Below are 12,117 nucleotides of genomic sequence, written 5' to 3'. Positions count from 1 at the left end.
TGTGTAAACGGAGAACCCAGAGTCCACAGAACATATTTGAAAACTCTGATCTACTTCATACCCCTTATTTGTACAAACTGAAACCATCCCCCTGCCCACCTTGGAGGGGGAAGGTGTCTTGTTTAGTCTCATAGCAGGTTGGATTTAGGGCTGGCTCTTTATCCAGTTCCCTATTCTTACTGCCTTTTCTACGTGATAGGGTCTCCTATCAGAGGTAGAAAAAAATCCGAAAATTTAAATTGAACTGTTCATAGAAATGTTATGGGGTGCTCCCTTTTTATGCTGTGCCTCCAGATACCTCCTCTTGGGGTGAACCCTACATAATGGAGCCTGTGCAGCCCACCCTCAACCCACTAGCTCAGACCTTGGGGACAGGCAGCTTCCTGAAACATGTGAGAAAGCTTCAGCTTCATTCAGTCTTCCAGAAAGTGTTTCACCCAAGCCTAACTATTTAACTTAGCTCAGTTCTTCCTTCTAGCCCCCACTAAGTTTCTGACTCACCCACAACACGCCTGTCCAGGAAATCTTCACTACATGTACAGCTGAGCAGAGGGGTGGGTCTGGAGGGGCTCCAGTGCTAGGTGAGAAGGTTTAGGAACATGCTAGTTTATATGGTTTTCTAGGTTAAAAAAAAAAAAAAAAAGGATTCAGTGAGACTTCCTACCAAATTTTTGAATTTAATTTTTGAATAGTTCACCAAAAATCCAGAAACCAAGGGGTGCCTGGTGGTACAGTTTGTTAAGTCTCTGACTCTTGATTTTGGCTCAAGGTGGAGCCCCTTTTCTGGCTCTGTGCTCAGTGGGGATTCTGCTTGTCCCTCCCCTCTGCTCCTCTTCCTCTCTCTCTCAAATAAAGAAGTTAATAAAATCTTAAAAAAAAGAGAGACCAAGATTCTAGACAGATTCAGGGTTTAAAAAAATATGTTCATAGAAAAGTCAATAATTAGATTTCTTAAAAGAAGTTAATAATCTTCAGGGTATGGAAGGAAACTGTGATAGACAACAGCTATGAAGCTTTCATTATATCCTTCAGCTAAATTAATGAACATATTTAGAGAGGATTATAGTCCAAAAGGTACTTTTAAGGATATCATCTCATTGAATTTTTACACCACCACTGAGAGGAAGGTCTTCATAGAACTATTTTACAGATGAGTAAATTGAGGCTGGGAGCAGATAAATAACCGCTTGCCCAAAGTCCCACAGGCCAAAGCAGTGAAGATAGGCCCCTAGTCCAGATGCTTCTGTTTCTGGATTTCATATTCTTTTGTGCCCTTTAAAAGGCAGACTGCTGGACAGGACAGACGATTGATCTGAGCCAGTTCGGTAGTTTTTATGTACAGTGATGCCTCATTAATCTCATATTACTGGGGAATGAGCTGTTCTACATAAGTGAATATTTCATGTAATGGAAGCATTAAGCACTAAAGCTTAACATAAAACTTAACCATTTTGAAGGGAATCTTTCTGGCTTGCATTAGACATTTTTGTTCTGTAGGTCACTTCCTGCGCCAGCCCCATTTTCTCTGTCCCCAGTCCTTGTTGTCTGGCTTCTGCGGAGCCAACCCTGTCCAGGCTTGGGGCCAATGAAGCCACGGGCCTGGGTGTGCGTGGATAGTCCCTACCTCAGTGGAAACTGGAACCTGAGTTTGGGGCTCCAGTCGCTTATGGAAATGTGGATGGATTTAAGCCTGAGGACCTTCCTGATCACTGAGCTATCACTACCCAGTCTCCCACCATCATGGCCTGGACAGCAGATGCTGTGGAGGCGTTCTGTAAGCACCTGCTGCTCAGTTTTCCATAAGAGACTATAGATTCTGAGGGGCAGGCTGGTTATTGTCTAGCAGATCTGGCGGCCTAACCCATACTCTCCATGGCCATTTGACCCAAGATAGAGCCCTGCTTCAATATTGATATTCTTATTTAAAGACTTGTGCCTTCACCTGATGTTAAGATGCCCATAAACCAGAGTATCTTTGTTGTGTCTCACCCACCTCTTTGGACATGACCCTTGGACTTCGGTGATGGCTCAGGGCATCCTGGGTGGGCAGATCTGGCTAGTTTTCCTTAGTTCTCATACTTGATTGTGGCATGCTCTACTCTTTAGGTGAAAACTTCCAAGCATAACCATGGGCTTGGGTCAGGCCGTTTATGATAATCTGATTTCGTTTTTAAAGTCACTTAAAACTTTTATCAACATTGGAAGGCTGCTAAAGGAAACAAACAAATCAGGGTGCCTGGGTGGCTCAGTGGGTTAAAGCCTCTGCTTTCGGCCCAGGTCATGATCCCAGGGTCCTGGGATCAAGCTCCACATCGGGCTCTCTGTTCAGCGGGGAGCCTGCTTCCCGGCCCCCCACTCCCCACCCTCTCTGCCTGCTTCTCTGCCTACTTGTGATCTCTGTTTGTCAAATAAATAAATAAAATCTTTTTTTTTTTTTTAAAAAGGAAACAAACAAATAAACAAACAAGCAACCAAACCCAAAGTCCCCTGCTCTATTCTTCTGTAAGCTTTTGAGTGTTGTGTTAGTGCTTGACTTACCAAATTTTATCATTTTCCACTTTTTATTGGCTTTTTATTATGAAGGTGAGGACTTCACATCCTTATATGATCCAACATCCTTGCTTTCCCTCCTGTTTTCAAAAGAATTTGATAATTACCTCAAAATGTTTAATTAAAGCTGTATAAAATGTTTGCCTGATTTCTCTGGTATTTTATGATTATACTTCCTTTCTTATTCAAAATATTTGGCTTCCTGGAGTTAATAGTTAACTTTATTTTCCCCAACCTACTTCTTTGTCTATGCTCTTAACACTGATTGTTTTCCAAGTTTCCAACTCCAGTGACTAGCCAGCCCAAAGCATCAGCTTTCCTTTGTTCTTGGGAGATGTTCTTCTGGGAGTCCTCAGTCCTCCTGCTCCTCTCTGACCTTGTTGTGACCTAGACCTGCTCTACAGATGTGCTCTTGGCTCTTCTTTTTGCTTCTCTCCTGAGATGTGTTTCTTATTTATTAAATCCCACCTCTTTCCCACCCTTGGTATATGCCCCGATTTCAGTAGAGCATATCCTTCAGTAGTTTCTTGAGAAAGCATTCATGAGAAATATTTCTTGAGACCCTGAGAGTGTTGATACGTATTATTACCTCTTCGCACATAACTCATGATTTGACTGAATGTAGCATTCTGGGATGCAGATATTTATTCAAAATTTGAAGCTGTTGCTCCATTGACTTCTAGCTTTGACTCTGTTGTTGAGAATCAGATGACATTCATATTCGCAGTCGTTTGATGTGAGCTAGTTATTTATAACTTGAGGATTTTAGTATCTTCTCTTTATCCCCAGCGCTCTGAAATTTCACATCAGTGTAACTTGACGTGGGGGTTTCTTTATTCATTGTGCTATACATTCAATAGACTTTTATAACATGAATATTTATGTCTCCCACTTATGAGAATATTTCATGCACCAATATTTTGATAACTTCCCTTTATTTTACCCTGTTTTCTTTTTCTGGAACTCTATTACACAGTGCTTAGACTTCCTGAGCTGACTAATACTCCAGTTTCCTCATATCTCCTACTGTCTGACTGTCTTTTTGTTCAGCTTTCTGAGTAAGTCTTTTTACTCTCCATTCCAAAATTTTGATTGAATTTTTTTCTGGGGACTCTCTTATCCAGCTATCACATTGTCAAACTGTAATTGTTCTGAATTGTCTTCTGTTCCTTAAAAAATGCAGCTTTCTGTTCTTTTGCTATGAAGGGTATTTTCCCCATCTCTTTAGGGCTATCAGTTACATACGTTTAAAGTTTTCTTCCTCCTTCACTGTCTTGATTTCCTCTGGGTTCTTTTTCTGTTTGTTTTGGTCTTGATTTTCCTTATTGGAGGCTTACTTCTGGTGCTTTGGGTTTGATTATATTGGAGCAGACTGGTCACTTTTTGGGAGGGGAGGAGCAGGGCTTGTCAACTATATGATGTGGCTGGCTGGGGATCCAAGTGCTCAGGGGAAAACCCTACATTGAGAGTGTAGTATGTGTAAATACTGAGCGTCAGGGTTTAGAGATCTTTTCTCTGGGTGTAGTCTGTTTCCCCCAGTAAGAGTCCTCCAGTTTCCTGCCTTGTCCTAGTTCCTCTCATTTGAGTCTTTCCAGGGATCGGAGGCCTGACCTAGCTGGCTTCTCATTGGCTTCCTTCTGGAGACCCTTGCTGTTTTGCTGTATCAGCTCTAATCATTTCATTTGATCCTTTCTAGCTTAGAAATATTGGGTGACATCTCTTGTCCACTGTGGATATTTTTCTCTCTCCTTTTCCTTGTGGAAATCATATACACACATTTCACACTCCTGTCCTTTTAAGTAGGGTATTAGGAGGGAAGCAGAGATAAGCCCTGCATTCCCTCTCCCATGTTTAACCAGATGTCATCATTTGCTATCTCAGTGAGAGCTTACCGAGTGTAGTTTAAATTTCCCCTGCTTTCTTGGACACCCATGTGGATATTAACTGCAGTGTGTGTAAGTCTTTGAGAGGTCCTTCAAGCGTGTATGGTCATGGGTACCTGTAGTATTTCCCTACCCACTGTGCTTAAAACAATCGTATCGGCTTTTTGTAGGTATTGCTTTCATTCATTCATTCTCCTTCCTCTGGTTTATTCATTTAGCATTTATTGTGCATATACTATGTACCCAGCCCTGGGTATACAGCAATGAACCAGATAAAATCCTGACTTCTTGAAGGTTTCTGTTTTCTCCCTTGGGCTTTCACTTCTTATCATTGTCAGTGGTCTTGCCTGTTTCAGCTAATTTTCCCCTCCTAATCTGGTGTGAGCCCAGCAAATAGAGCAATCAAGTTACTGGACCAGTGTAGCAAGGAAGAATAAATTGATGGTGAGCCTGTGCCTACCAGCTTCTGGGAGGTATAAAATGTATGGACTTTGTAACATTGGCTGATGCTTTTCATGGGTTCTCTTTCTCTCTTTTTGCCCTCCTTTTGAGTCATGGTTATATTTTTGATAGTTAAAATAGTCAGAAGAGGGGCTTCTGAGTATAGCACTTGTTTAGGATCAAGGAATTTTAGAGCTGGGGGATATCTTTGAGGGCACGCAATAAAATCTTTTTATTTTATAGTTGTGGTAGTTCATGCATGCCTAGAGAGGTAAAAGGAATTGCTCAAGGTCACCCGGTTAGTGATTGGCTGATCCAAGGCTGGAGCTGAGAGCCCTGGGGGCTTTGCACGAAGAAACGCTCAGATTTATAACCTTCAGAAGCTTGCATGGAAAATCAGCTGCCAGTTCAGCTAGTGGGAAATGGCAACAGTGATGAGGCTCACTCTTCAGAAGGAAGAAAGTGGATCTCATTAGCATACCGGGGCATCTTCGGCTAGAGCCAACCCGAGGCTGAGACAGAAAGAGCTTTAATGTCCGCACCCCTCTTCTGTGTAATGTAATTACATCTTCACTTCAGCTTAACTGGAAAAAGAGCTTGAATTTACACTGCACATGATTTTTACGTGATTTCTGCTGATCACTGTTTAACAAGGTATTCCGCGGGAGAAGTTTGTTAGCTTTAATAGCCCTTAAATTACTTATGGCAATTACCTGCCTTACTTTCAACTCCATGGAGGTTATTAAAATGCTCTCATGGCAACTGTAAAGAAATATAAAAATGGGTAAAGATGAAATTATACCCTTTCCCTGAAGGCGTTTTCTTGGAATGTATTTGCATTGCTTTTATACAAGGGGAGGCATTTAGTTCAAGATAAATATCCTAACCACAGAGGCTTAATCAACCTAAAAGCAGACATATCTCATTAAAAATTTTTTTTTCTCATCCCACAGGTTTATTCCAGTGCTGTCCTCGCAGAGGTAACTGGGAAGTATTTCAGCTGAGATTTAATAAGCTTTTGCTGAGCCTCTAGCATATGTGAGCCGCTGTACCAGATAATGTCACATACACTATTCCATCCGAATTCAAAGAACCCCTGTGAGCGATGTGAAATTCTACCCATTTTACAGATCAAGAAACTGAGGCTCATAGAAGGGTGGAAAACACAAGATTACAGAAACAGTGAGTATAATAGATGGGATCCCAATTCAATCTCGATTCCAGCACAACTTACACGCTGTCACCACTACCCCTACTAATTGCGTGACCTTACCCGTGGTCAGAGGTCCTTCTGTGATATTGTTTGCAGGATTCCCAGGAGGTGTTTTTTTCTTCTAGCTGATCACTGAAATGCCATTGCTTCTTGTCCTGTGGGCTTACGTGCTTTCTTTCTGGGATTCTCTTGCAGAAACCAAAACCTAGATTTGAGGAAAGCTTTACGTGACTCTAACCCCCGAATGCCTTGCTTACTCCCAGTGCAGTCTGTGGGCCACTAGCATTAGCATCGCTGGGAACAAGTTAGGAAAGTAGACATCACTGGGAACATGTTAGGAAAGTAGATTCTCAGGCCCTGCCTCAAACCTACTCAGTTGAAATCCACATGCCAACAAGATCGCAGGTGATGCACGTGCAGAGTCGAGTCTGGGAAGCACCGTTCAAGTCTGAGGGCGTCTGCCAGAGACTTCCATTTGAAGTTATTGATCACGGGGTGGCATATGGAGAGACGGAGAGAGGACTGGGCAGAGGGGAGGGTTCTGCTTCATGGGAGGACTTGCCATGTGGATCCCACCAACATCCTCATCAGGTCTGAGAATCGCTCTGAGTAACTAATACCAGAAGGAGGTAGTCCATGCACAGCCGTACCACAATCCCTTCCTTACGATGCCTGTTGTGATTATTTCCTTAAAAATAACCTGCAGCGTTTTCCTGTGAAATGGGCGGATGTGTCTCTGCCTCCTGTGGTCAGGACAACCTCTCCAAACCATGCCTCCCTAGTCTTTTCTTTTCATCCTGTCCTCTCCCCGGGGTTCCTATGTTTCTGTCTCTCTCTGACTTAGTTCTGAGCATCCTGATCCGAAAATCTCCTAGAAGCTTCTCACTGGACGTACCTAACTCCAAATGCATCGCCTGCCCTCTTCTCCGTCAACAGAGCTGTTTTCATCAGTGGTCAACGGTGACACTGATTTATTAATCCAGTCAGTCATTCTGCAAGGAGTTACTATACAGATGCTATGAGTTGGTCACTGTTAATGATCCTGTTTTTAAAGGCTGACACCCCAACAGAAAATGGAAACACACAAACCCAATTATACCGCAGTGTGCTAAGAGTGAGGTTAGTCTGCATTGTTCAGTTCAGCATCCATTACCCGCACATAGCCCCTGAGCCCTGGAAATGCAGCCATCGTGATTGAGACATGCCATAAGTGTACAGACACACCGTTCTGGAAACTTCAACTGAAAAAAAAGATAATGCAAAATACCTCAATATTTTATTTTCTTTCTTTCTTTCTTTCTTTCTTTTTTTTTTTTTTATTAAGGATTGATTTACTTATTTGAGAGAAAGCTTGAGAGATCACAAGCAGGACAGGGAGAGAGAATCTCAAGAGGACTCTGCACTAAGCTCAGAGTCTGACTTGGGGCCTGGGCTCAGACCCTGAGATCACAACCTGAGCCAAAACCAAGAGTTGGTTGCTTAACCGACTGTGCCAACCAGGTGCCATCTCAATATTTTAAAAGTATTTTTTTAAAGATTTATTTTAGAGAGAGAGAGAGAGCATGCAAGAAGGAGGAGGGGCAGAAGGAGCAAATCCTCAAGCAGTCTCCCAGCTAAGCGAGGAGCCAGACGTGGGGCTTGATCTCATGACCCTGAGCTCATGACCGGAGCAGAAACTGAGAGTCAGAGCCACCAGGGGTCCCTCAACTTTTTTTTTTAAAAAATACTGATTACATGTTGAATTGATCCTGTCTGGGATATATTAGGTTAAATAAAATGTATTTTTGAAATTAGGTTGACCTGACTCTTTTTTAAAATCCTGTATCTAGGCTATTTAAAATTATACATTGGCAGGCATTGTATTTCTTCTTGTTGTTTTTTTTTTTAAATTTTTTAAATTTTTAAAATTTATTTTCAGCGTAACAGTATTCATTGCTTTTGCACCACACCCAGTGCTCCATGCAATCTGTGCCCTCTCCAATACCCACCACCTGGTTCCCCAAACCTCCCCCCTGCCCCCCGCCCCTTCAAAACCCTCAGGTTGTTTTACAGAGTCCATAGTCTCTCATGGTTCACCTCCCCTTCCAATTTACCCCAACCCCCTTCTCCTCTCCATCTCCCCTTGTCCTCCATGCGATTTGTTATGGCATTGTATTTCTATTGGGTCATGCTCCTTATGGGTTCTGGAGTATAGTCGAACCACAGAGTCAGGGAAGGCTTTAAAAGGGGGAAGGGGCAATAGGAGTTCTCCAGGTGAAGGAGAGAGTTCACTGTGGCTTTGGTGACCAGGAAAGCCTGTGAGTTGCAGTGCAAGCAAATGAACGGAACGGTCGTTTTTCCATTCCCAGCAACTATGTGGCAATGGGGGAAGATGGGAAGCTTCAGCCAGAGAAGCAGAGTTCTCTCTTGCACAGTCACATTCTCGAACAGAGCCCTGCCCTCTGCCTTGTTGTCCCACTGCCCGGCTTTCTGAAGAAGCCCCCTCACTTCCCTGCACTCCCCTCCAAGTGAAGCCCTTGCTTCCAAGTGCAGACTGCAGTGTGAGAGAGTGAAATAAAATTCATTCCTGACTGCAGACGAAGGGCTAAGGATAGTTCAAGGTTTATGTGTGTTGTTCTGTTGTCTCTGCTAAGTGATGACTTAAAATCAATTATAATCAAATGGAAAGAGGCAGAAGTTGCTGATCCCTGAGACTTGGGGCAGGACAGGGGAGGCCAGGATTTCTTTCTCTCATTTCTTTCCTTTTCCATAAAACTTGACACTTGAGATCCCAGGTTTACCCTGTGGTTGAGAGTTCTGAGGTGTGGCGTGTTTTTAGTAGATGGGAGACTTCTACCCGAAGTCTGTCAGAGTGAGGGCTATGGGATCGCACAGGGGAGGGAGGGCCTGTCCCTCAGTAGAGCAGCAGCTGGGGGTCTCTTCATCTCCCTTCTGTTTTGGGCAAACGCAGGGCTCCTCTGGGAGGTCCCAGGACTACAAAAGACAGGGGCCAGCGACCTAGGTAACCTTGAGAGAAAGATCTCGCAGGGGAGAGTCACCGGAGATTTTACCTGTAGACTGAGAGCTGGTTCTGGAGATAGTGTGCACTTTATTCAGTAAACATTTATTGAGTTATTTCTATATTTCTCTGGGGGTGGAGGAAAAGGAAGGAAAACATTATAATCCTATGAGATTAGGTATTTTTGTCACTATCTGATGGATGAGAAAACCGAGGTTACATTCTTTGCTCCGGATGGTCTTAAACTCCAGGTCACTGACCGCAGCTTTGTTTTCTTATCCTCTCCGAAGCCTCCCCCTGACACCCTTGGCTCAGTTCTGTCCATTTCTACTCTGTTGAGGCCCCCAGGTCCTTGTTGGTCCTGAGAGGGAGGGTTTGGGAGGGGGGTCTGAGGCGGGCTCTGAGCAGTATATGTTGCAAAGGGTAAGCAGTGGGGGTCAGGTCTTGAGTAAGCAAGCTTAGCAAATCCTGCCCAATGCCCTCCTCCAGACAGCAATTTTTTTGGGGTGAAGGGAGGAAACACTGCTAACAACACAGTTCTCTATATTTTTATTCTTTTTTCTTCTGTGACTTGGTGTCTCAGACTGACCACCAATATGTTTATGATATAAAGTAAAATTTTCTCTAGCTTATCGTATAATACGCCATAATCCCCATCCCCCAGGCCAGCCAAAGCACCTGGAGAGCACCCAGTTCTAAGCTCTGGTTGCCAGATGTCTGAATCCAACCCTGAAAAGTCAGTTTTGATTTTTCAGGATCCAAACTATGAGAATATCAGACATATAAGTAAAATAAGTTTATACCGTTTTGGCTGATAAATATTTATCAAGTATGTGAGGTGTTTTTGCTGAAACCATCTGGCAAGTCTGCCTCTTCGCTCTCCTCCTTCAGACATGCCAGAGTTTAATATCTGGATCTTTATATCCACCCCACCCCGTTAAAATGGTGAAGAGTTAATCCCTAATGAGATGGTATTAGTAGGTAGGACTTGGGCGAGGTAATTAGGTTTAGATTAGGTCAGGAGAATGGAGCCCATGATGAGATTAGAGTCATCATAAGGAGAGGGAGACCCTGGCGCTCCTTTACCCTTCCTGTGGGGACACAACAGAAAAGCAGTCATCTGCCAGTCTTGCAAGAGCCTGACCAAGCTGACACCCTGATCTCGGACTTTCTAGTCTCCAGAACTGTGAGAAATAATTGTCTGTTGTTTAAGCCGCCCGGTGTTGGTATTGTGTTGTGATCGTCTGAGCTGATCAAGACAAGACCTAAATACCACGTCAAGGTGAGCATGAAAGAAAGGAAGGATTTAACCATGCAAGAGAAAAGGCAGCTACGGAGGTCTGTAGAAGTCTCATTCTGCCCCTAGTTTGACAGATGTGGAGAGTGTGAGCCCAGAAGAGGGGACATGGCTGAGTAAGGAAGACTGTAGTAGACACGGCCAGGCTGGGAGTAGGCTTCCTGAGGGAGGGTCCCACAGGGCTGCCTTCAGAGAGGCTGCTTCAGTTAGGAAGCAGAGAACAGGAAAATCCCATAGCCTCTTTCATCAAAGAGAACTCGGTCTTTGCTCTGAGCTAGGATGGCTGTGCTGTGTGGAGGAGCTCACGCGGGTCTGGGTAGGGATTTGGCATTCAGCTCCACACTCCACCATGGGAGAGGGTCTGTTGCCTCAGACAGAGGCTCTGAAATTTTTGGTACCTCCCTCTCGCTGTCGGTGGATGAGGGGCCTGTAGGACTTGCTGGATTAATCAGGTGAGGTGTGGAGAGATGTCAAGAGACCCTCTGGAGAATCAGATCAATGCCACACATGAAAACAAAGCTGACTTTGAAGCCCCTGAGTTCACAAAGGAAAGTTTCTTTGCTGCTAAGACAAGTTAGAACAACACAAAAATGGTTAAAAATAGTTCAGGAATTTTCTTTTTTTCCCTTCAGAAAGCTTTGGCTTTGGGAAGGGATTTTTCCTGGAGTGTATCCGGGCATGTGTGGATCAATAGGAGGCGGAGAGAACTGTGAAGGCAAACGAGTTTGCTTCTGTTGCTTGACTGCTAATCTGGAAAGCCACCTCTCTCTGTCCCGGCATGGAAGACTTACGCTTCTGACTGCTGATGGCTACATGAGCCCTCTCTTCCCGGCCTGGGCTCTCGTTCTGGAGCTCTCCTCCTTCCTCCCCAACTTATAGGTGCCTAGTCTATCCACCCTTACCCCCATTCCTTCAAAGCCTTGGTCACAAGAAGCTCGTTAGGTAGCCAGATCCTGCTCACGAATGTTGTGTTGGCTATCAATGCTTTACTCACAAGAGAGGCTAATGCTCTGTGGTTTGATTCAAGTGATTTACGGCCTGGATGCCTCCATTTTCTTATCAATGAATAACTGAGTCGTGCTCTACCAACCTGAAGATGGTGGCAAGATTCAAAACCCTTGTGAATGAATGAATGAATGGATGGATGGAAGAATGAATGAATGAATGAAAAGGCCCTTGTCAAACTGTAGCATGCCTTATAAAATGTAAGATAACATTAGTAAATACTTAGTTTAAAGAAGTAATTATCTGAGTTCATGTCACGTTAAGGGGAAGATAATTATTGGTAGGTGCCTCCTCAAAGCACCTTCTGACTTGCCCATGTAGACCCATCATTTCTCCACCTGTGCCTCAGTTTTTCCCTCCTCCTTTGTTTAATCCCTCTTCTTCTAGAGATAGGAGGGAGTGCCCAAGGTGACCTAACCCTTTGTGAACTCTAACATAGAGATGGAACAATGAGCCAAGGCAAGCCTTACCTGAGCTGACCCAGAGTGGAACTGGGGGCAGCCATGGGAGAAGAATCCGAATACTTTGTCTTTTACTCCTTCCAGGGGCCCACCTGAGCCCTAGACTGGACTCTCTTGGGAGTAGATGTTGGGCAAGACTTTTCAATTGCCCAGAATTGGTAGGGGTCCAAAAATGAGGTTGAAGAGGTACCGCACGAGCTACATTCTAAAGAGAGAAGTTAAAAATGCATCCCTCTTCTGGCCCAGCCTTACTGAGAGGTGGCAGCTGT

General features: G+C 44.0%; 1 long non-coding RNA gene across 2 annotated transcripts in view; it reads left to right on the top strand.

Moving 5' to 3' along the window:
* LOC131840371 (uncharacterized) overlaps positions 1-12,117 on the top strand; it is an 87,277-nt gene that overhangs the window by 28,914 nt on the left and 46,246 nt on the right. For both annotated transcript variants that reach the window (XR_009357332.1, XR_009357331.1), the window contains one exon: positions 5,828-6,056. This is a non-coding gene — a long non-coding RNA (uncharacterized LOC131840371). The remainder of the gene's footprint in view (positions 1-5,827; positions 6,057-12,117) is intronic.

Source organism: Mustela lutreola, chromosome 9 (assembly GCF_030435805.1).
Source record: "Mustela lutreola isolate mMusLut2 chromosome 9, mMusLut2.pri, whole genome shotgun sequence".
In the NCBI taxonomy this organism is placed as follows: Eukaryota; Metazoa; Chordata; class Mammalia; order Carnivora; family Mustelidae; genus Mustela; species Mustela lutreola.
The sequence above is the reverse complement of the archived record's forward strand: the minus strand, read 5'-3'. Positions and strand labels throughout refer to the sequence as shown.